Source organism: Anser brachyrhynchus, assembly GCF_964034855.1.
Source record: "Anser brachyrhynchus genome assembly, chromosome: 9".
In the NCBI taxonomy this organism is placed as follows: Eukaryota; Metazoa; Chordata; class Aves; order Anseriformes; family Anatidae; genus Anser; species Anser brachyrhynchus.
The window spans coordinates 6,564,395-6,590,989 of NC_137703.1; the positions used below are offsets into that span (position 1 = coordinate 6,564,395).

At 38.7% G+C, this 26,595-nt stretch overlaps 1 protein-coding gene across 18 annotated transcripts in view; it reads left to right on the forward strand.

Annotated features, from left to right (window-relative positions):
- The window catches only part of NAALADL2 (N-acetylated alpha-linked acidic dipeptidase like 2), a 438,404-nt gene that overhangs the window by 152,945 nt on the left and 258,864 nt on the right, over window positions 1–26,595 (forward strand). Inside the window, exon 4 of one of the 18 annotated variants that reach the window (XM_080604235.1) lies at window positions 15,251–15,352. The exons of 15 other annotated variants lie outside the window; for them this stretch is intronic. The gene's annotated coding sequence lies outside the window, so the exon portion shown is untranslated. Of the gene's footprint in view, window positions 1–4,944; window positions 5,022–11,805; window positions 11,951–15,250; window positions 15,353–26,595 lie in introns of those variants that run through there. 2 more of the 18 variants (XM_080604237.1, XM_080604234.1) reach the window with 2 other exon arrangements.

The following is a 26,595-nucleotide window of genomic DNA, read 5'->3' on the forward strand; positions in this document are numbered from 1 at the left end:
TCAGACAAGCAAATTAAGTTTTTTTTGTGGTGTTTGTTTTTTTTTCCTGGTTGGAAGTTCTCTTGCATCTGTTGGCCTGCAAAGAATTGTCCCTGGTGTTCTCTTAAGAAGGCATGGAGTTTTATTGTAGTGAATTGCACAGAAATGTGCAGAAAACAAATATCCTGAGTTTCAGTTTTGCCAAAACAGCCCCTTAAATAGTATGTGTTCCTTCTACATACTGTTTGCGTGGGAGAGTATTTAATCTTTTCTGTGTGTATATATGTTTTTTTTTTCTCAGGGATATTATTTTGTTCTTCAATAGAAGAATCCAAAGATGTAAGCAAATTGCCTCTTGGCCAAGACATATCTCCTAACCCAACAAACAGATTTCACCCCCCAAATAAATTAGGTTAATCTGCTCTTCTTGATAATTTTTTGCTATAGTCAGAATATTTATAGTTGCTCTCTAAATACTAATCTTAGTTTGATAATTTTTTAATTTATTTGCTGCAAAGAATGCTTATTTAAAAACAAAACAGAAAAGTCTGAACACTGACTGCCTCAAGACATCACCTCATTAGAAGCACAAATTCAGATTGATTGGGCTGATACTGATGGTAATGATGATAATAATTGTGTTGCAGTAGTGCCTTAGGATCTTAGCTGTGAATGAAGTTCCCACTTGTACAGAGCTAAGATCAATTCCAGGCCTGAAAAAGATTCAGAAGCAGATTTAAAATGTGAGAAAAATAGGAGCTTGTATTCAAGTCATCTCTTTTAAAAAATTCTTGTTGGGAGGCAGCTGGGGGAGAGGAAAGAAAAAGGAGGAGACCCATCTGTATTCTAATCAGATATGTTAAATTTTCTTAAACACCTTCAAAAGGAGAAAAAAAAAAAGGCAAAGCAAAATATCTGTCAAGATGACAAAATGTTTGAAAGAATTTAAGCAGAGCACTCGTATGAAACGCTGCCATGCAAGAATATGGCAAGTTCTGCCCTTAGATTTGCAGTAAGCAGTTAATAAAGAAATAAATTAATGCAGGTTTCAGCTGTATCAATGCACATAGTGCTAGTAATAAGCAGGGAGCACATATGCTTGTTTGAAGGATGACTTGAGGTTTATACCGAGCTATTGCTTTTACAGTCAAGCAGATGTCAGTGGGCTTGCTTTACAGGATATTATGATATATGAAACTGAAGGCTTTTGAGTAGTAAAAATTACTCCTGTCAATTCATCTTTGTGTATGGCGCTTTGATATATCATTCACAGCTTAATTATATTGTCATGGTTGAGGGATTAAAACAAAAGCCAGGTTGACTCTTGCTTAAACCTCTCTCTGAAATAATGCTGGTAGGTGAACGGGAGGAAGAAATCCATAAGATCTCTCTAAAATTCCATTATAATGTATTGTGCCATCAATAATAGGTGCCTTCCACGATGCAGTTTCACAAACTGCAGTTAGGGAGATATTCATCAGCTATCACTCAGTACATAGGAGTACAAACGACTAATGTCAGACTTACCAGGAAAAAAAAAATGAGAGAGAATTGTCTTTTGTGCAAGACTTGAAGCGGTTGGGTTTGGGTTGTGCCAAAACCGACTGGAATTCAGGCAACGGGACAAAGAAACAAATCTGTCGGTGCAGGTTTGTCAGGCCTGACTGTAAAAAGGGGTTGATAACCTCGTCTGCGAAGTCTTTGTTGTCACCTGCCCAGCAATGGGGACAGTTACCTGTCCCCGGAAGGTGGGTGGTGGGAGACGGGGCTGCTCAGCTGCCACTGGAGGTGCCAGGAGGAGGGTTGCCCGGTACCGTCCTGGGGCTAGACAGACTTTTTTGGATATTGAGCCGGGCGTGATTTGTTACCAAGGAGACGTGTGGTTTTGTGTTTGCCTATTAAGCGGAGAGTTAAAAAATGACAAAACAAACTCCGTAATCAAAATAAATTGCAGGGTGTCATTTTGGCATGCAGCTTTTGGGGGCTTAATTATTATCAACTACTGTGATTAAAGCAAAGCTAATCAAAACCCAAAGGAGGGTTTTCTGTGTTCTCAGACTTTGTTAGTCTTCTTGATTGTGTATTTTGTCTGCATACAATAGGTTGCTCTTATATGAAAGTGATAGTTGAAGTGCAGATAGGTGCCAATTAAAGATCTACATGGTATCCAAAAACTGTGCACTTATATCAATGCTAGAATTTTTCAAGATGGATTTGGCATTTTATTTCTGTAACTCATGTTTCTGGATGATACTGTAATGCAAATACAGATTAAAGTTAATATTAATGGTTACTCCCAGATGCTGCAAAAAATACGATTTTATGGCAGATGAATAAACGTAATTTAGGATTAAGTTAATACAGGTGTTTCTCTTATTTGTAGCACATTTTCTATGCGTGAATTCAAATGACCAGTGAGGCACATGTTTCACTGGTTTAACAGCCTTCTGCTGTAGCTGTGATTTTGCCCATGGGTGCTTTCCAAAGTGACAGCTTTGAAGGCAGAGAAACGTTGATTGTCTTTGAACTTTGGGATGGGGAGGTAAAGGTGCTGACAGGCAGAGGTGCAGGAGATGAAGCCAAGTGTTCAGTGCTTGGAAAAGATACGGCTATTGGGGATTCTTTCCATAAAGTGATCACTTCCAAACACTGGAACTGTTTCTGGGGAGGCTGAGGTAGAGCTGCTCTGTATTCACCTGCTGTGGGATGTGGCACACGCTGAAAGGACCCTTTACATACATGCAGGCAAATAGATTAATGAAACATCAATAAGAAGTTCAGACCAAATCTTCTTTACTTACTTTACCTGTAAAAGATTAGATTGTCTGTCCTAAATTATTAAGCCACGTCTTCCAACTGTATCAATTTAATACCTGTGCCCTTCTTTTCTGTTTTAGCTTAATGAAATTGCCATTGCTCCTCTCACATATTAAAGTATCTATTTAATGAAGTAAAAGAAATAAATGGAAAAAAGAAACCAAACATGATTCTGTGCCTACGTGAATGTAATGAAATGGTTTTGTACCTAATGTTTTCAAATATTTGCTTTATTAAAATAAATTCTTTTCATGTATGTAAAGTACTTGTACAATTTTGGTAAATACCTTATCTATTTTACAGGTTTAAAAAAAATCGTTTGGTATGCTACAATTTCTGAAGAGTGAGATAGTGAACTGGTAGACTGCCACAGATTGTGTATAGAGTGTTGTGGCATGCATGTAAGTGAGAAAATTTTAGGAAAGCTTCTGTTCTAAGTCAGAAAACAAATTTTCAACATTCAGAAAAAAAGATTTTAGCATTTTAGGGAAATAAACATTGGGGAAAACAAACATTAGGAAAATAATACGTAAGTTAAGGACCTCACATTGGGTAGGAATTCTTTCTATTTAGAAGTAACTTGTTGCCCATGAAGGCATCATGTAAGTTCATGTAAAATGTATTTAGTGATTGTTGTGATTTGGGTTCAGTGAAATAAGAATTTGATTTATTTTCCAGTACAGCTAGAGACTTGTTGAGAGCAGCAATCTTTTTTGATAAGCTTGAGCTTTTCATGTCTTATCTTACTATTTTAATTGTCTAGTGGTATGTCTGTATGCAAGGATTCCTTTGTCTTTCCTATAATAAACTTACATAGGATGCTGCTGAATAATATTGTTAGTGTGGAATTGCCTGGCTTGACCTGCTGGTAGTAATGCCTATTGGGTTGGGTGAGCTTTGTCCATCTGACTGCGGCATAATAAAATCAGTAAATGCTTTTTTTGGTGTGTGGGTAATTTGCTTTCAAAAAAAAGGAAGAGGTGGAGTCCAATGTTGTTTGCTGATGGTTGGCATAGTAATATTTTTGTTCCTTTATAAAAGCATTCACTGGGCATGAGACCAGAAGCAACAGCTTACCTACTATTAATCTCTCTGTGGAATATTTAATCTTCTGTTTTTTGGAGGGATTTGCTAATACAGTGGTTCGCCTGAGTAACCAATGTCATCTGAAGGAAAAATAAACAGATTTGTTTATCTGTAGCAGGTGGTTGAGTTTTTTCCTTTTCTTTCTCCATATACATTTATTATAATTTATATGTAATAGATTCTATATTCAGAATGTGACATTACACCATGAAATTCATTTGATTTGTAACTTTTGTTTTAAAATTTTGATTCCAGAAACCTCCTTCTGTGCATGTAATTTAAGGTGATGAGTAATTTAAAGCCTTGAGAATTGTAGATTACATACAGCTTCAATGCAAACTGAAACACCACATGTGCAGAAAGCACAGTTTTGTGTAATATAGCTATTACATTAACATTGGTCAAAAGAAACCAAGGCTGTGTTCTTAAGACATGGCTTTCAGCTTACAATAGTTTTGTTACTTGATTTTTGGCAACAACTTGACTCAAAATTCATGATGATGATGATAAGGACTCCTTTGGGTGGGGTGGGGTGGGGTGGGTTGGGTTGTAGTTGGCATAAAACTCTGTTGACTCGCAATGCTAGTTTGGAGGTAGGAGAACTCAGAAAAATCTGTTACTCTAATTTGAGCTTGAATGCTAGTACACAATGTGGCAATCCAAATTTGCGTTTTGTCTGCAGAAGTGCATGATTTGAAACAAACACCTGCTGGTCCACTAGTTAGTGATAATGTCCTTTGCCATCAGGCTAGCATCCATTAAGTAATGGGTTGCATTTTTACAGAAAGCTTACATTTGCCCAATTCTGTTTTCCAAAAAGCAAATGGCTGTAAAGTATTATGGACTGTATACTACATCCGTTTGTCTCACGCTGTAGAAATAATTGTGATTTGGTTTGCATGTGATGTTACTTATGGAAATACTTGTTTTGTGTATCTGTTGTTCTTTAAGGTATCACTTTCAGTACTTTCTCTCTCTCTCTCTCTCTCTCTCTCTCTCTCTCTCTCTCTCTCTCTCTCTCTCTCTCTCTCTTTTTTTTCCCCTTTCCTTTCCATTCTAAAGCAGGCTGCTGTCTTGAAACCCAACTTGCATCACATTTGACCAGCTTTGCCAGTCCTTCTTGCATGCCTCGTTGGGAGGTGAGGAGATTGTGTGAGTCTGGATCTGCTTGACCCTCATCTCAGCTGTTTCCCTGAGTGAAGGCTAGACGGTTTGAAGGCTTTGGGGCTGGTGGAATATTTTTAGTTCAGGTATTGCATTAGTTATAGGCGAAGGAAGTTTGGGACAACTTTGCCCAGAAGTTGTCCAATCTATCTGTTTCCTTCATGCCACACCATCTTTTGCAGATTTGGTTAATTGTGTGTTTAAAAGTCACTTTAAATGTCTTTTTTATAAGTTACGAATTAAATAATTCTCTAAAATATTCTTTCTGATACTATATCCAGGTAGAGTTAAAGATTCTTAGGTGTTGTTTAATTTCACTGTTTAGTTGTACTTTGTAAAGGGTCATGTTTGTTTACCTTTTGGAAGTCTTATTTGATTATCTTAAAGTTCCTACAAGTTTTAAATCATAATGTGATCCTTTTGACGTTAGGTCGTCCTTGCTGTCTGTGACCCTATTCCTCTTTTTTTTTTTTGAATACTGGAAGATTGATAACTTTGTGTCATTTTATAAGTAACATCTTTGATTATTTTGTTAAATTAAGTATTTCTACTGTACAAGACTTCAGTAGAACTTTTAGAATAGGCTGAAGTATAAACAGTAACAGTAAACATTTTGGTGGCATATTGCAGGTTCTTGTGGGTTACGTAATGGGGAATTTAGGTTCATGCCGAAGTTTGCCCCTAAACTTTTTGTGAGCAGATGGTGTAGCCTAATTTGCCTGTAGGGGCAATGGAAGTACTAATCTTCTCTCAAAAAAAAACAACAGATAGTTAGCAATATTTTCAGATATTGAGAAGAAAAATAGATTGTTGTTGTCTGGATACACTTGTAAATTACTGTGCTTGTAAATTACTGCAGAACTGCTACAGTGAATTACTGCAATGTAAAATATGGCTTCTTAGTGGTTTAGGAAGATTTTTTGTACATGCCTCACTTAAAGGATACTGTAACATTAATCAGATTTATTTGAAAGGTATTATTAGATTGTGTGTACTCTGTACTGAATGGTAGCATATCCTTAGCAATGATTACTCATAAATCCTGCAATTATTCAAAGAATAACCTCATGATTAGTAGCATTGACTGTATTATCCTGTGTTATTACAACAGTATGGAAGCATTTTCATAATAACAAGGGATTTAATTGGTATGAGGACTTATTTGCAGAATACTAAACACATTGGTAAGTGAGGCATTTGAATTGTACATTACAGGCGCCCAGAGTATTATCAGCTAATTAGGTACTGGAGGGGCATATGTAGTGTTCACTAAGGCTGCTCAACTTTCCAACACGGTTGTTTTTTCAGTATTAAAATGATTGGAACAATGATTGGAAGTTTTATGTGACTTTACATATGTTTTATTACCTTCTGTGAACAGTTTTTAAAACACAATTTTGAGCAGTTTTCAGGGAACAGTGCATGGTTAAGTTTTGCAATGAAGCTACTGATCTATATCTAGAAAATTCTGTTGGGGAAGTGTTTATGTCAGGAACAGAATGGAATAAATACTTAACCTGTTACCAGGAAAATCTATTTTTCAAACTAACAGCAGATGTATTTTGTCAGGTGGTGGGGAAAGCATGAATGTAGGTTGACTTGTCCAGGTAAGGTGGAGATGCATCAATGGGAGTTTGATACCCCAGGCAGTTCTTCATTATGGATCTGCCAGTCCTGAATTCCATCTGTAACATGCTTATCAAATGCTTGTGACAGTCTAAGCTTTATTGTCACCCGTAAACCTTTACAGAAAAAGGGTTTTGTCTGAAATCTGTTCCATTTCTTGCACATCTGCTAATCGTGCCTACTGATCTATTGTGCTAGCTTGTGCTTCCTTCCAGGCCAGTGTTTTCTGCAGGTTTTAAACTTTGTGGTATTTTATCCTCTTACCTTGCACTTCCTCAGCTTTCAGGAATTTCTTTGCAGGTTTGGTAGTCCACGCAGATACGTTACCATTTATTCAAACCTTTGATGGTTTATGACCAGTCAGCTATCAAACCCATACATCTGCTGGCATGCAGCTGAAGTTATCCTAGCTAGAGGGAGAGTTTATTTTTTTTAAGGAATTAAGCATTTTATCATATAGGTGTGGTGTTGAAAGTAGATAAAAACGTATTATTAATGCTTCACGGAGAAGGAAGACTGTTGCTGAGCTGGACAGGGTGGGTGGTTTGTGTTTTCAAGAACAAATGCCTTTTACTGAAGTGTTAGTGAGAGGGATAGAGGTGACTCATTGCCCAGAAAAACATGGGACAACGCCGGGTCCTTGCCCTTTTGGGAGCACAGCGGGGACATGACATGCCTGATGCTCATGTGGAGGGGTCTTGGTGAGCTGGCTGGAGAGGCATGTTCCACTCTCCTTTCTGTTTGATGGAGACTTGACGTGATGGAGCCAGCTCCCCGTTACCATACTCCTCTGAGGAACTGGCAGCAGCAAAGCCACTAGCGAGCTGCTGCTGCCTCTGCTTTGGCTTCCCACAGAGGGCTGCCTCTGGTGGAGTTCGTGCAGCACTACTGCCCCAACGCCCAGTGGTTCTTGAGCCTTGTCATCTTGTCAATATCCCAAAGCTTAACCTGTGCGCTCACATGAACATACCAACTTAATTTATTTTAAGACCAATTTTTTCCTCTCTCCGTACAACATAAAGAATAATCTTGAAATGCCTGAGTTCGTTCTTCATTGTGATGTGGGTTTACTTGTCTGAATGCAGCTTAAAGAGTCCTTTACTTTCCCATACCCAACCTGCAAAGGTCTTTTTCACCATCAGACCATGGAGTGCTGATGGGGAAAGAGATTCACAAGTACAGCTGAAGGTAAATGGCTGACAAAATGTTGTGCTATCGTGTTGCTAGTATACCTCGCTGAGAAAAGATCTGCCAGATTTAACGTTTTTATGTTCTTCCAGCACTTGGTGTGCCAGTCTTTCAGGGCATTGTGATATAATTTACATATCTAATATCTGTAATTAATGTGTGAATGCAGTATCATTTTGTAGATAGAAGATGATGAACTGCAATAAGGAATTTTATTTCTATTATGTATAGGACTCTTTAGCCAGATTTTTCTTAAACCCAGATGTTTTATGACTTTTTGATGATAGTATAGGGTGTTTTATTTGTGGTATTAATTGGAGTTACATTTTATAAAGTAGAAATGTGTTCTGTTCTTCATTAAATACGTTAAAATCGCACTATGTGGCAGTTTATGGTTCTAGCAAACTTTTTTTTGAGAAAAGAAATTTGTATAGAAAGAAATTCAAATTTATGTCCTGTATGTTGCTAGTCTGGGACAGCCATAATTAGAAGGCAGAAACATCATACACAAAGCTTAGCTGCTTGCTAGAAAATAAGTCCAAGACCAGTATGTTTTTACTATTTTGATTGAAGAAGCTATTAACTGGTAGTACATGAGAGAGTTTTAAAAGAAATTGATTTGCTTACTAACAGTGTTTTCTTGCCTGAATAAGAGTTTAATCATATTGGTGGGAAACAAAATTGATGAACCTTTAACATCAGATGGTACAGAAATAGTGATTAGAAACCATTTGCCTACAGTTTAGAAGACAGAAATTTAGATTAAGCACAACTGAAACATTAATTTAATCTAATTCTGTTGAAGTCATGGGGAAAATCTGCTGCTGTAAAATTAATCTTACTCCTCATTTGCAGTTATCAGAAAAGTAAAATAATGCCAGTATAATTCTAGCGTGAAAGTTGCCAACATGCTTTTTTTTCTTCACACCTGATGCAAGTGTGTTTCTCATTTACAAAACCTCCTCCTCCTCCTGTCATGTAGCTTGCTTTCTGCCATTCCTTGTCAACAAACAGTCTAGATTTAGCTTTCCAAAGGCAAGGAAGTGAGATCCTCAGCAACAGAAAGCCTGCTTAGAACAGAGTTTGACAAAGAAAAGTGTCTGTCCCAGCTGGTCTTACAGGCTTTAGCAGGAAAGATAGATCACGGTGTTCTTGGAGCTTCTTCCTGAAAGAAATGCAGAGGAGCTCATATCACATGTGGTTGTTTTCCTCTTCTGCCAGGATTTTGGTCTGGGCATTCAAATCACTCAACTCAGGTTGCGTTTTCCCCTTGTTTCGCTCAGTCCCATAAACCATGGCTAGAAGGAATTACTTGCCACTGCACTGTCTGACTAAATACCTTCCTTAGTGTTTGCAGTACACTGTACAGACGTGCATACTAATGTCTGGTTTCTGGGAGTCAGATTCATGGTAGGTTATTATGCCTATGTACACTGGTACTAGGGCAAGTAAAAGTTAAGCAACAATAGCAGTTTTAATAATGCTGTTTTTTTTTTTTTTTACAAACCGAATGCTTTTATGTTTGAGTGGAAGTGGCATTACAGTAGAAATTGTGCACGGGGAGTAGTCCAGAACTGAGATATTCTAGCTCGCTAAGACCAAGGCTCCCTGTTGATGATGTCTGTCGTTCTGTTGAACAGAAGACCTTCATTATGCATCTGTTTGGGTGACTTGAATCCATGAAGAACTTACCTGCCAGCTGTGCTGTGCAGATAACTTACTGATATGGATGGGTTTGTTTTATGTACAGAAACGTATCTCAGAAAAAGTATATTGGTATGGTAAGGCAGTGCAGTTATTCATCTATGAATTGCATCAACTGCAGAATTCCTTTAAAAGGAAACATTATCTTATTGTTCTCATCCACCAAAAAAAATAATAAATAATAATAATAATCAATGTGCCAGGCTAATTAATTTTATAAAGACTTGCAATCAAATACAATGCATTTACTCCCATGGGAGCACACAGTACTTCTAAAGGTCACCATTTAGCTGTACACCTGCTTTTATTACACTTTCTCAGAAAAAAGGGGGGGGAGGGGAGGGATTGAAGGCTGAGAACTTAGATCTCTCTAATGCTTAATAAACTTAACCTTTAGCATGGTATTGAACTTGACGATCCTGCCTGAAAGAAGAGTGTATGCTGCTTCAGAGGCATTTGTGCGGACTGTTAGTTAATCATTTTTATTTGCTTTACGGATACCACATGGAATATTTATTAAAATTCTTTGGAGCATAGTAAATATAAAGAGATTAAAGCAGCAGAGCAGGAAGAATAGCTTCTGTACAAGGAGGGTGTGTGTGGATACCCATGACCATAGGGGATGTTGACTCCAAAAAGATTTCTTCATGAGCAGTCATCCTGATGTCTGATTCTGCACATACCTAAATTCTTAAGTACAGAGAGAGCTAGATATTTAATTTATAAAATATTTGTGTTGAGGGCTCTGTGCTGTAATGAATGGTTAAAAATTGAAATAACAGAAAATAAATACTGTTTTTTGTATGCTTGTATGCTTATATTAGAAACTTATATTAGAAAGCCTGTAGAAAAGCAATAGTTTTGAAAAGAAAAAGAGAATCTAAAATATAATACTTAATGTAGGAATGTTCTCAAAGCCTATCAAACTCAAAGCTTTCAAATTTCATCTCCGATCAGGCAACTTTTATTGCCACATTGTTAGGAGTTAAGTGTCTTTTCTCAAGCAGGCTATAATTCTTCATCATATATGGTATGCTACGTTGCTTTAGGAGGTAACTAGAGAATGATTTTTTTTATTGTTGCTCATCGCGAAGTAGTGCCCAGAAACTCATAGGTTCCATAAGCTTTTCTAATGATCTGTTAAAATCCTGCTAACCATGATAGATTGTAGGATGCTATGTTTTAACGTCATGATCCTCATCTGTACTAAAATTTAAGTTCTTGGTACCATAACTGAATATTAAATTTACTGTATTCCTTGGAAGGCTAGATCCTTAGCAAAAGTAGATCTGGGTTTTATTTGCATCAGATGCTGATCTTGCCCCCAGTTCATGTCCTTGCTATGGCTCTTCTGCTATTGTAGTGACTGTGCAATAAATGGGCAGAACCTCAAGCTTGTCCTCTCCTCATAACGATAAGAAAGATCCTGGTAAATTTAGAGTAGAAATATGAGCTCTTGGGGGTGGAGGAAAGCAGGGGAACAAAGTTGGTATTTTTTTCCTCTCCTCCTCCCTGCCTTTCACCACTTTGGTGGTTTCTTACAAATAGGGTAGGAGAAGCATTTGATAAAAATCACTTAAGCACATTTTCCTGATAACCAAGAATAATGCAGAAGCGTTGTGGTGGTGGTTTTTGTTGTTGTTTTGGTTCTTTGTGTTGTTTTTGAAACTGAATAGGTGACTTGTAACTACAGGCAACATTTTGGTCTTCTTCGATATAATCTGCTTTTCCTTTTCAGTACCTACTTCATTTGTGTAACTTCCTAGTATGTGATAGTACTGTCCTTGATATATAATGAATGTATCTTTTCACAGAGCACCTTTCCAACCAATTGTAAAAAAAATAAAATAAAAAATACATATAACCAAAAAATTAGAGCAGATAAATAATATCATCTGATATGCCTGGTAGAAGAGGTTAATTAAAAATAGCAGATACCTAGGAGATACAGGAGGGAGAGAAAAGATCATTTAAATATATATACCTGAAAGTGCATGTTGGGAATAACAACTGAAGGTCTGATTCAAGAAAGCATTTCCACATCAGCCTATTTAACTCCAGTCAGGAAAGAGAAAATAAAACCTCTCCAGCAGAAGTTTTGCATTTCCAGTATATGCAGGAGACAAAACACTTAAAAGAGAACCACAAATCCCCACTGTTCAGTAACGGAGTTGACCTTGTTCACCCTCAGCCCTCCTGCCCTTTCCAACAGATTTGTCTCAAACTTTTCAGAAAAAAAGTTTCACTTTGCAACGAACTGAAGCCTATGATGTGGCTTTGATCTGCTCGATGACGCAACTGAAACGTGTGTAAAACCTGAACTGCTAATGACGGATCAGCTGCAGGAAGGTGCTTCCTGTACCAGGGGAGGATTAGAGCTCTGCGGGTAACTTCTCAAACGATGTGTACCATCACTCTCAGTTGAGAGGAATGTAAAAGGTGACAAATAGTTTTTCGTCATTTCTTCTGTTTTTTCCCTGAGAAGACAAGACCAGGCATTGCTGAAAATAAATGGAGAAGAGATGGTGGAGATGACAAGAGTGCATTTACCAGGCAGTAACGGAAGCAGGAGCATAAGAAGAGATAATGAGTCTCGTACAATTTTGTTGCTTTCTTGGATCTGCCTATGATTTCCTCTGTTTTTGCATCTTTTCATCTTTTCCAGTCTTGTTTTTCTTTTCCATAACACTGGTATATGTAGTGAGCAACATCCCAGCTCAAGAAAGCCTGTTGGCTACTTCAGGCAGCACAGCATAACCCTTCTTGATAGATTCAGGATGGGGAAGCAAGTGCCCGGCAGGCCAGTGCTGGCAGCAGGGAAGGCTGGGCAAAGAAGCAGCTGTCCTGGCAGCTGCATGCAGCAAAACCAGTTGCTGCAACAAGCGTTAAAAGATCCTATCAGTGATGGTAGCAGTTGCTCTTTGAAGACACCCCACCTCTGTATTTGTTTTAGGGATGTCAGTCGCAATGTTTGACTCGGTTGCCAGTTAGTACCAGCCTTCCCAGATGCACAGAGGACTGGCAAGGCTCCTTCACATTAAAGCCTCTTTTGTCACTGTCAGTTTAGGTATGGAAAACATCCATCAACGCCACTAGTGAGAGGAAGTTATGCTGTCTCTGTCAAAATCTAGTGCTCCTGGTTAGTGGATTTTTGTTGTTGTATTCCTGTACTCCCCCAGGAAACCCATAGGATCACCTGTCTGACACTGCTGGCTTCCAGGGACGTAACATGTAGCTTCCTCTGAAAGCTGTGAAGCCTGATGTTTGCTCTCTTCAGAAGTCAGAAAACTGTTTCCTGGCTGAGTTTATTTTCCTGAGAAATATGTGCAAAACTTTTTGCTAGCTCGTGTTCCTTTGTAGATGAAGTAAAATGTGCTGGCAATTGTTGCTTTAATTTTTGTGGGGGCAGCTGTTCCATTTATGTAAATATTACTCCTTTTGAGAAATGGCTAGAAGATATAAAAGTTTAAGTTCTCTGCTGGAACATAATTCTGGTGCTCATAAAAGACTCGTGTCTCCCAGCCTCTGTCAGCATGCGATGCCTGTCACTTGCGTGAACATACCTTGCTGCTGTTTTCCACCAGACAGGCCTTTTCCTAGAAACCTGGGGAAATAAGCTGTAAAGGCAGTGTGCTTAATGAGGTCATCTGTCAAATCCCTAACAATCTGTTAAGCAGATTTAATATTACTGGCAAGAGGAAGAAAGGAAACATGGTAACATCTCAATTTGGGATGTTTGAACCTGACTGCCAGCCCCGACGGGTACACTGGGTGAATACGCCTAATATGCGTACAGCTTTGAAGGACTGCTTGAGGTAGCTAGCTCCTCTACAAACACCTGCCTTGTTTGTGTTTTGGAGCCCATTTGATGTGCTGTGTGGCGCCTGGTGTTCAGTGCCCGGCCTGTGCCATCCAGGCCTGGGTTTCGCCACAGGTGGCTCTGGGCTGCTGCCCTGCAGGGTGCTCTCGTTTTCTGGTAGCCAGATCTGCTGTGAGCTGCTCCAGTTCGCTCCCAGATCCTTGTTGCGCATCCCGCTTGGTTTTATTGCAGCGTTTTTCATTAGCTGTGTTCCTGCTGGCTGAGGGCACGGCGGCGCAGGTTGGCCTGCCTCACGCCAGCCCTGCGCTCATGCAGTGCACTGGAACAGGCCCCCGGCCTTTCCTTAGCCCCGCTAGCACAGAAGAGTAATAATACTGAATATTTGCTTATTCAAAACAAAACACAAACCAGACCCACCGCTTTCCAACTAAGTCAAACCCATTCTCAAAATCCCGTTTATCTCTGTGTGTCCCCATTACAGGCTGAAGAGATCAGTTTCAATGGTGTGACAAACCTGGTTGTTTCAGGTGATTTTTCCAGACAGAAAATTCACTAAATATAAATGCACATGAACCCATTTGGGCCTGATCCAACTGTACAAATTCCTGTAGTCTGGTGTCCTCAAGGAGGGCTGACTGTCCTCTGCCTAGTTCCCACCACAGGATTCATGCAAACTGTGTCTCTGTTGCGGTCACGGCTAAAACCAGCTTTGGTTGAACTTTCTGGATGGCAAATGTTTGTGATGTTTTGCTGGGGCACTAAGTGCCCAGTGGCCTGTGTTAAAAGCAGATAGGAAGGCGTATTATTTTTGAGGTTGCCTTTGGTGACTAAAGGGTGATGTTATTGAATGTGTGAAAGAATTAAACCGATAACTGTGAAACTGGAAATGTGTTTTTCCTATTAGATATTTGGGTATGCAATTAAGTGGGTGTTTGTATAATAAATGTTTGAGTAATGTCGTTAAACATCATTGTGTCCAGGCTTTATGTAAACGGACTAATTTTTTTCTGGAAAGGAACATACTTATCAGAGTGAAAACTCTGCAAAATGTGAACAGTTTCTTTGTAACTTTCTTATAAGGAAAGGTAAAGCTGAATGCATGCAGAATATACTTTCTCATCTGCTGCAACTATTTTATACAACTCTGGCTGCCAGACATCAACGGCTTTTTCCCATGGCTTACTACTTATGTGAATAATCAGCTAGCAGTCTCTTTTGCAGTGGGTTTGATTTTATAAAATTCAGTACTGGAATGGTATTACAGCTTGCAAATATTTCAGAGTCAGCTTTAATATAATTTTTATACTATGCTAGAGTGAAGCTGTGGTCTGAAATAATTTTACATCATAAGTGGTTCTAAATGAAAGTACTTGCAGATTATTTCCATCACATTTGTGGAGGAAAGAATCTATTTCCGCCTAAATAATATTTAAGTCCATTACCTTATGAGAAAATAGTCATTTCAAGTTTTAGCACCTGAGTGAACTTCACTGACAGTAATAGGTAGGTGAGGGTGTTGGAGAACAAAGCCACTGCCTTCTCAGGAGAAACCTGTCGCGGAGCAAGCCTTGGGAGTCCAACACATTGTCCTAGAGAGGTACAGTCCGAAGCTCTGAGGCCTAATGATGCAGTATCTTGCTCTACCTAGTTTTTGGATGTGTATATAAAAATTGAGTGTCTGTGTATGTTTACATACGTACACACATGCATATGATAGCCATTCTTACGAAGGTCAACAGTGTGGTTTTGTGTTTTTTGAATCATAACCTGCACACCCAAGTCTCTGCTGTGGAGGGATTGGGACGAGGGGAGCTGGCAGAGGGGAGCAGCCTGGTCACGCATCTCTTCCCTGTGCATTGCTTGCAGAAAGTGCCGCTGATCCGGTCCCTCCAGGCTGCGAGGGACTGCGCTGGCAGCGGATGAGGTAGCAGCCCTCTGGAGTTGCCTTGGTCCCGTTCACTTCACGAGGTGATTTTAGACTTAAAACCTTTGCAATTTTTGCGTGTTTGAAGTAGCTTAAGTCTGGGTCATGGGCAGACTGCAAATAAATCCTGTAGATGGATAAAAGGTGTAATATGTAAGGGAGGAATTTTCTTTTAGTTGCCTCTTCTTCACATTTTTTTGTCTTGCTTTCAAACTTTTTGGAGAGAGAAGAGAGGAAGGACAGTTAAGCATTCTTGCGAAGGACATCCATGCCAGAAAAAGTTTTGGCAGGGGTGAAGAGCTTTCTTCCCATCACTTATTTCAAGGGGGCAAGTGCTGGGCAGATACCAGTCCTTTCTTTGTCACAGGACATTGACTGTGTGCGTACTGACGTTCGGAGGAAGCTGATTGAGTCATTATTACAGTCATCGGAAAAATGACCAACATTACAACAATACAGACCCAGTTAGAAATTTGTTTATCTAAGTTCATGTGGACATTTTTGAGTTGAGGTTGGAGAAGGTAATATCTGTGTGTATGTGCTCAGCTATTTATTGCTGTGTCATTAAATGAGGTTATTGGCCATGGGCTTTCAGGTTTCTTGTTCCGTTCTGAGCCATAACCACTGTATTTTGAGAGTGGATTTTTTGCAAATGTCTGTAATTTTCTGTAATGCCAATAATGGCAGTGGAGAGGGAAATAGCTATTTTATTTTGATAGGATTTGGGAAATCCTGAATGAATCTTGCAGTGCATCTTGTAATAACCTTTAGGATTTAACGCAAGTATTGAGGTGTGGGATTTTTATGTTGTTGTTGTTGTTGTTTTTTAAGCTGTCACTTGGTGAAACCAGTTCTAGGGAAACACCATCATATGCTCATCCTGTTCTTTTGCTGTACTTAACCACATGCTGTTGGCTCCTCTGCAGATTGTACACGTCTGGCCAGAAATGGTACAACTCCCGTATTCTTCCTGGCCTGTTGTGCTCTCTCTGGTATCTTCTTATGAGGGCTAGGCAGTTCTGAATTGCAGTCATGGCTTTCTGAAAAGTCACAATGTTCAATTTAAGGTATCAGATTCATTTTGTCCATTTTCAGCATAGATATAATTGCAATGTATTTTGGAACATTGCTTTGTGTTTAAAAAAGAAAAAAGAAAAAGTATTAGAGGTAGCAGAGCTTTAACTTCTCATTAATTTTTGTTATTCATAAACCAGAATACAAAAGCAATAGAGGGTAATATATAGTTCTAATTCAGGCAAGCAAAGTCCCCATTCTGCATATGAAAGCTGAAACAAGCTTTCTTAGATATTCAAAATTTTAAAAACTTGACTATCTTAAGAAATGAAAGAATACATGGAAAAGAGGTGATTTTTCTCTGTCTTTCTGTAATTTTGTTTTGTAATAGCTGCTAACAGGTTGTCTAGTCTGACAAAATTATATATACGACAGTACAAAGTGCAGGCTTTCGGTTGTCAGAGCAACCTATATATTTTGGAGCAATGGGTAGTAGGGTGGATCCAGTGAGATTTCTAAGTGATGTACAACAATGAGTGAGGTGAAAATCGAGCCAGTGTTGCCACCCACGCTAGACAGACAAATGGATTTTAAGGAATGTTTTTTTTTTTAAGCGTGTTTATTAAGGTATGAGAGAAGAGGAAAGTGAGGTGTGCGTTACCTTTTAAAATTATATAGCCTATAAGTTTTTAAAAGCAGTATTTCAAAAATAGCTTCAGGACATTATTCTTTAACTTTCTTCTCTCTTCAGCCAGTAATGATGATTGCATGTAATTCCCTGTATCTGAAAACTGTCTTTAAAAGCGGAAGAGAAACAAAATGTAGTGTTCGAAATATTTCAGCTGCACATGCCAGGCTCCTCCTTTAACATCTTTTATTGGCGTCTGCAGAAATACTTTACACATGTTCTAGAAAGTTGCCTTTGAACTTGCTGGCCCAGCAGCCCTGGCAGAATTTAGCATGGTACAGAGCCACCGAGTGAGCTGTTGACCCTCAACCACAGCACAAGCAGAGCGTGTCTGTTTTTTTCAAGGCTTTTCGGCAATGGGCCTGTTACTGGTGCAAGACCTGCACAAGTCCTCAATTATCTTGTTTGTGGGGAAACATCCATTGGGGATACAATATTACTATGAGAGTTGGCTCTGGAAACAGGGCGTGTTTTCCTATTAGCAAAGTTGCTCTTTTATTAAGTCTTTGGGATGGGTCTTTAGACTGTAATTTATATTTTTCCCCTATCAAATATTTCTGAAGTGTTACATCATCTACTTGGGACACAGAAATGCTGAGTGAACAAAGGAAGGCTTAGGAAATCTCTGGTGTATATATGCTTCAGATTGTGTGAGCACTGCTGCCCACACTTTTCTGTTCCCAAGCTCTTATGATCCTCCCTTTACATGCTAAAAACCTGTTAATTACATTGGGTATGTCTGTATTGCACAATACAGCATTACATATCTGGATGTGTAGCTATGCCACTTTACCCTTCTGGCCCTCTCACACAGCCTGCTACCAAACATATGTGCATGTGTTTTGTTGAGGTATAATGGGTGCATGTGAAATCTGCCAAGGAATTTGTGCTGTTTAGTCGTCTTAACTTTTAGTCTGTCCCTACAAATGGGTATGTAGCAGTTTTGGATTTGTCTTGGTAATATGAAAGTATGAAGACTATATTATCCTATCAAAAATACATATTTTTAAGATGTGACACTTATTTTTTGTCTTCTCGAAAGTTCATGAGAATCATTGGAATTCTATTAGTGGCCTCAGTATTTTGCTGTGCTTTAAAAATTACATTTTAAAGAAGAAAAGAGGCTTACTTGAATTCCCCTAAACCAAGGTAACCTTTACTGTCTCAGAACTTAGTGATATTAACTACTCAGCTGCCATATTTAAAAACAATCAAACAAACCTGCTGTTACTGACTTGACTATGCCCCATAGTATCCAAAGCTAAGACACTGAAGGAAAATATTTTTCCTTGTTTCTTTATGGCATATAAAGAAACATTCTGTGTGAATATGGAATGGTATTAGTCTGAACGTGTAGTTTCACCATGAAATCTCACTGAGTTTCTTCTTGGACTACTGAAAGGGATGACACTGGTCTTTTGGGGGTGGTGGCTTTGTTTTCTTGTTGTTTTACAAGAGCATGGTGCTTTTTGAAATCCCTTTGCTGGGTTAGCAAAAAATGAAAAGCTCTGGATCTGTAGACACATTGCCAAAAATTGCTGCCCTTGTTGCTGAAATATTCCCTTTCATGAAAGTGAATATTGGTTTATTACTCCAGCAGTTCTTTTGAAGATGATCAGTCTGATCAATTGGAAAATGTCCTCATCCATATAGAGTTGGAAAGATAAGCGTTGGTCTTCAAATCTCATGTTTTGGTGAGTTTTCTTGAATCCTCCCACTCCCAGCTCAGAAGGTGGAGGATTGATGAGCTCTTCTGTGATTTTAATTACCTCAGCATCTTCTGTTTGTTTCTTCTGTGTTAACATGGGTGATATATGCATCAACATAAAGGAACTCTTGGATCATGAGATGTGATAAAGTAATAGTTTTAATCCTGAAGCTGCACGAAAATCTTCTTGTGAAAGGAGATAGTACAAGTAGTTTGTATCACTCACAAAGTATAGCTGCAAGTCCTGTTTACATCAATTACAAATGGGGATGCTCAAGCTCCTTACCCGCCTTTTAAAAACTGAATTTGCCTGTTTTTCTGCATTTAAAAACATTGTCTTTTTTTTTTCTCATGTGATTCCCAGTAAGTATTGCAGACAAAAATATCTGGTGTTCGCTAAATGTAGTGCATGCAAATGTATGTAGAATATATTAGTACTGGAGAAGCATCATATTCAATGCAAGTGAGTTGCCCACATCCATATCTGGAATGTGGGCAAAATTTCATGCAAAAATATTAGAATGCATTTTGTTACTTCATGTTCACAGTCACTGTTGCAAAGAAATTTAAATAAGATTGAATACGGTAACAGCCTATCTTTTAAAAAGTCATGACGGCATTACAGCAATTGTGCTGTATGCTATTTTTATCACCCTTTCTTTATGTTCATGCTCACTTGTACACAATTCCAGTACAGTGTGCCAGAAGGGGATACAGAAACGTAGCTGGTGTTCACAGGAGCAGCGCAGCGTAGTGCAGCTCAGCTCCTCGTGGAGCTCCAGCACTGTCAGTCCTTCCTGTGCTGCCCCGGAGGCTGTGGATGCCTGTGTTACTGCAATGTAAATGTTAACAAACATAATAAGGAAACATTGAAACTGTGTACATAACTTTATATATATATGTATATATATATGTATATAAAAGCTTTTTAAAGTCTGTTGGTTATTTGCATTATAAATGTTATTTTGAGAAGTTTTTTTAATGGTTCAAAATGCTGTCCCTTAAAATTGCACCACGTCCCTTTATGTGCAGACACTCTGCTCCTAGAAGGCTCCTTTGCCATCAGAGGAGGTAGCTGCCTTCCTCAGCTTCATCCCCACGTGCCACCTCTGACCATTAATGCAAATTGGAGGCCAGATGAGAGTTGCTCTGGATTTAAATTGGTGCAACTCAAAGCAGAATCTGTCTCCAGTTCACGTTAACAACTGCAAGCAGGAGAAGCCGCCTGAACGGATAGAGAGCTCTAATGAGACCGTGCTCCTTCACCCGTGGCCATATCTGTGCCACCTAATCTCTCTTCTATGCAATTAAATGAACTTGATTCAACAGTTAGTATTTTCAGTTAAATTCAGAAAAGAGCGGAGATGAGAACAAACGAGGAATCATATTTGCATGTTTAAAAGTCTTTCTCTCTAAAATCAGTGCTTACTTTTTTTTCTTGGCAATTGCACTTAATTGTTCTGTGGCATGCACAGCTGCCCTTCAGGGACGGTGGAAGGCACTCTGTCTTTTCAGTCTTGCTTCTTGGAGCACCTGAGGCATTACAATAACACACGCCTGCTGGTGCCTTTTTATTCAAAGGAAGTTCAAATAAACACCAAGAGATTATCTGCTCCTCCAGACAGCAGTTAGTGGCAGAGTGAGATTTCCACGTAAAGGCACTGTCTGTCAGAAAAGCAAATAGAGGATGCTGTGATTTTTGTATGCTTGACTAAGGGCAATATTTATTTCATCATTTGAGAGCTTCCATGAAGGACGTTATTCCCATTGCGAGTGTCAAAAGGTATCTTCAGCGTCTTGCGGCAGATACCCTAAACTCCCTTCTTTGATAAAGTACCTTTTGTCAGCAAGTGTGTATGTTGAAAATTAGCAGTTCCTTCAGTACTAAAACCTTGACATTGAATATAATTGAGGAGGTTAGTGTCAGCATGTTCATAAGTATTACCTGTCATTTGAAATATGACAGCGCTATAACTGCGGGACCTTGGGGACTTTAGTGTGCTGGCACTGCCATCTGACTGCCGTGGAGTCGGTGAGACAGCCTTCGCAGCGACTTCGACCCTGAGATAATTAACGTGGCCCCAGAGGCTTCTGCCTTTTGCTTTTGTGCACTTGTTGTTTAATAAGATGCTTGTTGCTCTGCTCGCCTCTGATGCGGTAGTGTGCCTTGAGGGACACGGGGTCCTTCAACTTCTGCCACAGTGGGTTCAGGTAACGTGGTCTCTGCATCCATTTCTTTCATTTCTAGCGAATGAAAATATTATCGTCAATTAACCAGCTATACTTGGTGGCTTGCTTTGTTTCTGAGAGGATGCATATATTTACGCAGTAGGAGAAGGCGGCAAAGGGGAGGAAGGAATGTTTGAAACCTGACTTGTCTTCTGGCACTTGAATCGTACAATGATGTCGGATGGTAAAATGTCATAATGGGATCCAGAAATGAAAGGCCGAATGCAGAGCTTCGGGGCATGATGAGCGAGGTGGTGGCGCTCGCTGTCCCAGCGGCATGGCCTCGGGGTGGGACGCTATCAGCAGCCTGGCACAGACATGTCTTCAGTCGCTGCTGTTGGTTGGGACCACAACCTGTGCTTCATAAATTCTTTTGTGGTGCATCACTGAAAGCAAAACGAGCTCTTAACAAAAAAGGCTAAAAAACAGAGCTGGAAAGTTTGAAGTATCTATGTGAAGACAAGCTGAACAACGGTTGTTTTTTTTCTCTTCTGAATACTTTTTCACTCTGTGAAACGGTGCTTTGCAAAGGGTTTTGCAGAATTTGGCTGCGTTGTTCCAAATACATTCATGCTAATACATCGACTCACATGGCTGAGCTTATTTTTGAGTATCTTAAGAACTCAAAGCAACAACAATAAATCTAAATAATCAATTTCGGTGGATGGCATTATTGAGCCAGAGTGCTTTCACAGAGGTGCATTTCAGTCATATCAAAAGCTTTGCAAGGTCATCTTGCTTTCAGGGATTTTTTTTTCCTTTTTTTTTTGTTTTTCTTTTTTTCTACCCGGTTAAACAAAGCTTAGAATATTCTCATTTGGTTACTTTAAAAAATCTACTTTTTAAAATGTATTTATATCCAAAAGATACAGAAAGTACAACTAACATATCCTGGAGTGTACAACCCCCGAGAGCTGTAGTTACGGTGTGTAACTTTGATTTTGTCATATAAGAACTGACAAAACTGGAAAGATGTCTCATTACACCCATTTGGTTTGAAATACTTCTGATCTGCCTTGCTTGTAGGGAATATCATTCATAATTAGAACTGGGAATCAAAGGAAGGTAATATTGAACTGTGAGTTTGGCCATTTTAGAGAAATGCTTTTAGTAAAGGAGCTTGGAAAATACTATCAAATAAATGCTGAAAAGATTACAATATAAAACACAATACATCTGCAAGGACTGGCAGTGTAGTAACATATTTCAAGTTCCTTAGTGCATTATTTCCATTGTCGTGATACAGAATGAAAGAGGGAAATACAGCAGTTCTGTTCTAATAATCCAGCGCTCATTCAGGAGTTAAAGCCAAGATGACTGAAATCTACAATATACTAAAGACTCGTAACACAAAAGAACGGGAGAATGAATATAAATATCTTTTCAGTTATAGACATTAGGCTTTTATTGTATAGTCCACCATTAGGCATAAAACATATGAGAAAACTGTCTGCATTAGGCTATTGAAATTGTACTGATTTACAGCTCTCCTGTACTCTCACTTTGCAAATATTAAAGGAAAAAAACTGAAAGTGTATTGAGAATTTTATGTTAGTACATTCGTCTTTGACTTTTGTTCAGGAGTGCTGTGTGTTTGGCTGGTATGAACTTTTTTTTGTTTTTTCTAAAGCACAACTCCAGCATTTATTGTTTAGTTGTAACCTGGCTGTCTAGAAAAGCAGGAGTGTGATGCATCATTCTTTCTTAATATAATGCTTTCATTTCCCTTTAAGAATAGTGCTATAGCTTTAAATATACATCTTAAAAACTTTGGCTCATGTGGAAGGGAATGCACTGAACAAAAGAGTTCATGTTTACCGGGAGTGTTGGTAAAATAGAGTTGACTGAAAAAACATGTAAGTGTTCAGATAATTCCAAGTTGATCCCTTTTTGCTTAAAAACTTTTTTTTTTCCTGTGAAGGTAATTATGGGAAATAAGTTGATCAACTGTGGCTAATTGAAATTAATTATTGCTTGGATTTCAATCAGCAGTGACAGAAGACTTAAATGTTCAAAAGAATGTACAAACTCAAGGTCTACTGGACCTTATCCAAAGCTCATTGAAATTGGTGGGACTGTTCCCACCAGGCTCAGCCAGCTTGGAGCCCAGCTGCTCAGGCATCTTGGGTCGCACACTGCTTTAATTCTGCCTTGGCTTCTGTTCTGAGGCTGCAGGTTCTTTAGTGGGGCTTAGTCAAATAGATAAAGAACATCATAGGATCTCAGAGGGCTTCCAGTGGTGGAAAGAAACACACTGTACTGATAGATGCTCTTTTTCACAAAACCATTTATCTTTTATTTATCTGAAAACTATAAAGTTCTTGCTATTTTCCCAGTAAATGGTGGAAAATAGCTAGAATTAAATGAGTAAAATTAACAGTAATAAAGTTAGGGAAGCATGAAATTAAAAAAGTGATTGCCGTAATAAGGTGTAAAAGTTTTCCAGAAAGAAATCATACCCTCTTGATTTGGTGAAAAACAATATTAGTACTACTTATTAAAGAGGAATGCATTTATATTATCAGTATCTCATCTGCAAGGTCTATATACTTTTTGGATTTACCTGCTCTGTTCTATTTGACTACTTCAAATTAACACACTTAATTGCTAATCAATTTGTCCTCCTCATTTTAATGATAGGTAAGTATTGCTAGCTTTGTTTTAGAGCTGAGGCTTACGAGAAACGTAGTCAGGATCTGTTAAAAAGGGCTTTAATTTTAGGTGCTCAAAGTTGTGTAGGCTTACAAAAGGGGTTAGGTGCTTGCCAATATCTCAAATAGCTTTGTTTACTGCAGTGTGCAGTCTTATCCAATGACACATCAATACAAAATATGTATGCAGTGTTTGCAACAGGGCCTCCTCACCCATCCAGCCCTCCAAAGGACAGCATGCTTCCAAGGACATGGGGAAATGCTTATTCTTGCTTTTTTACTTTTGCCCACAAATACTGATGTGCTTTCCAAAAAGCAGAATGACTTTAACAAGGGGTGGAAGAGGAGTATGAGTAAAGGAAAGGGAGTGTGGGGCAAGACTGAACTTAGAGGTTGCAATTTAGTAGTTCGTTGTTATTGCAAGAGATGGGGTTGGGTCTGAATTTGGCTCTGCAGAAACCAGAGGACTTTGGGGGCTTGTGCTTAGGTCAAGAGAGAAGCAAACCAGCTGAGGGAGATCCTTGTCTCCATCAGTCCTAGAGCTGTTCCATATGGCACCTGGCATGTCAATCCTGCCCAAGTGTAACTTCCCCCGATGATATCTGGGATTTACCAGTGGAAGATTGAAGTAGCCCAGTGAAATTTTGGTTCAAGAATGGTCAGCAGACCAGCAAGAAAATCCTACCTTGTGTTAAACAAACCGTGCGTCTTATGGCAGTGTTAGTTTTTTTGTATACAAACATGATTGATTACCGTTTCACTAAAGTAATAATAACTGAGTAACTGCTGAGATTCGTTTTCCCAGGGATCTTCATTAAAATGCAGATAGAAATATCCCAATAAACCTAGAGAAGATATTCAAGGGAGTATTATTTTAATAGACTGTTTTCATGAAAATAACTTTTTCTTTGAATTAGCAATTGAGCTCCCTTGAGATGGTCTCCTTTTACAGCTCTCTAGTTGGCTGGTTCATTTGGTTTTGAACAGCTCTAACAGATCTGGAGAAGCTGAAAAGCTTGATAAGGTCAGAATAGTGAATGCCTGCTGAAAACAAGTCTTATTCACTAAAAATGCATCTAGTTCTTTGAATACATTTCTATTCATCTTTTTTATCTCCATGTTAGAGTTTCACATCTTATATAGAAATGTCATCACATCTTTTTTTGAATATTGAGCTTTGCAGAGCTGATCTTTGTTGTTTTCTTGGTTCTTGCCCTTTTAATAACCTTTAAATATAGGTTCACTCCTTGCTGGCATACCAGTTACTTTGCCATGAGGATTTTAAAAGGAACTCTTACAGAAGGAATACTGTGTTCTGGGCAGCCTTACATTTCCTGTGTGCTATTATCTGAGTCGCATCAGCTCAGTGGCACATTAAGTAATACACTGTCATATTCTGTTGTTATGGAGCGGTTCCCATGAACTAGCATTAGTTGTATCTTATGTAATAAGCCTATCTTTAGACTGATGTGCAGGCTTTCACATTCAGAGTCAGGCAGGAACATAGGTGATGTTTCATTTCTAGCATTATGTCCATTTTTTATGCACATAATGTAATCAGCACTTGGGAAGTGAATGCTGTCGCTTTTCACGCGTGTTAAAAGAAGATAGCATTTCTTCAACAAAACGTATTCTGAAAAAAAAAAATGATGGGGAGAGAAGCAGAATGCTTCCATTTGTGCAATTGTAGTGGCCCAAGTGGAGATATATATGTATTTTTAAAATCCTAATCTGTAACAAAATATAATAGCCTGCTGCCATGCAAGAGATCAAGACTTTTCTTAGATATCTACTGCCATTGGCAAAAAGTAGCACAGTCTGCGTGACCTTTGAAGATCACTAATTTCTTTGTTAGAGTGCAGAGGGCATGGATGTCATAGAGCACTTTCTGTTAAACGGCACATATTACTTCAATATCAATGTCACACTGTCAAAAAGCGGCACTTTGTTAAGATAATGTGACCTTTAGAATAATAATCTTTCAGTCCTTTATTCTGTCTTTAGTACTGTGAATCTGTGCTTTAATTCTTAATGCTTTCGATAAAGTAGGAATAACACAGTTGAAGTATTTTTGTTATTTCCCTTCAGCTATGTAAGATACATTTCTTCATAAATGGCACAGGTGTCATTTTGTCTGTGAAAAACTTTTGTTTGCTGACTGGAAACTGTACATCTATTCTAAAATGTAAATTGTGTAAGCATTTGCATACTTTTAAAAAAGAGGGATGGGGGTGGAATCTGATCTAATAATGGGTATCAACTGCTTTCCAATGGCTTTTATAGAGGGGAGAGAGGGGCCAAAATTGCCCTATGAGATTTGCGCGAGGTTGTGTGTTGCAGGAACAGAAGATGCTGTGCTTGAAACAGTAGTTATTTTAAATAAGAATGTGAGACCAGGTCCATGTTAGACATACAGGTCTGACTGAATGCTAATGATACTATCTACTATTGTTTTTAACATTAAATTCCGAAGGTGTTTTTAGTGTGTTGTGGTTATTTTTTGAGAAACCCCAGCTTTAAGATTTTTATTCTTAATCAGTCCTGATTTAGCACTCTCTGAGTCACAGGTTTGGCTCGGTTGATTTCCCATCTTGCTTGGAGCTGCCCCATTGAGCGTGAATCACACAATATGCTTTGGGTCAAGGAAGCAGACTTGTGCGTTTCAATAAACGTGTTGGTTTTAGAAGTTACCGCCCCCCCCCTTTTTTTTGAATAACAACCAATCAAATTTAGCTGTCTTGCTCTGCTTATCTGATGAGATTTGTGTTTTAGTAATTTTTTTCCTTCTATTATGAGGCCTATAGTCATAGGATAAGATCCTACTACTAGAAGTGGGAACCAGAGGTGTGCTTGATGACTTCTTCAACCTTGCAGTGGTGATATAATTCCAGATGAAGTAGAAATACAATAGAAAAATACAGTTTAGTAGCTGCACTCTTTAATTTTTTAATCAAAATTCTAGAAATGTTCACATCACTGTAGAGAAAAGCATTTTCA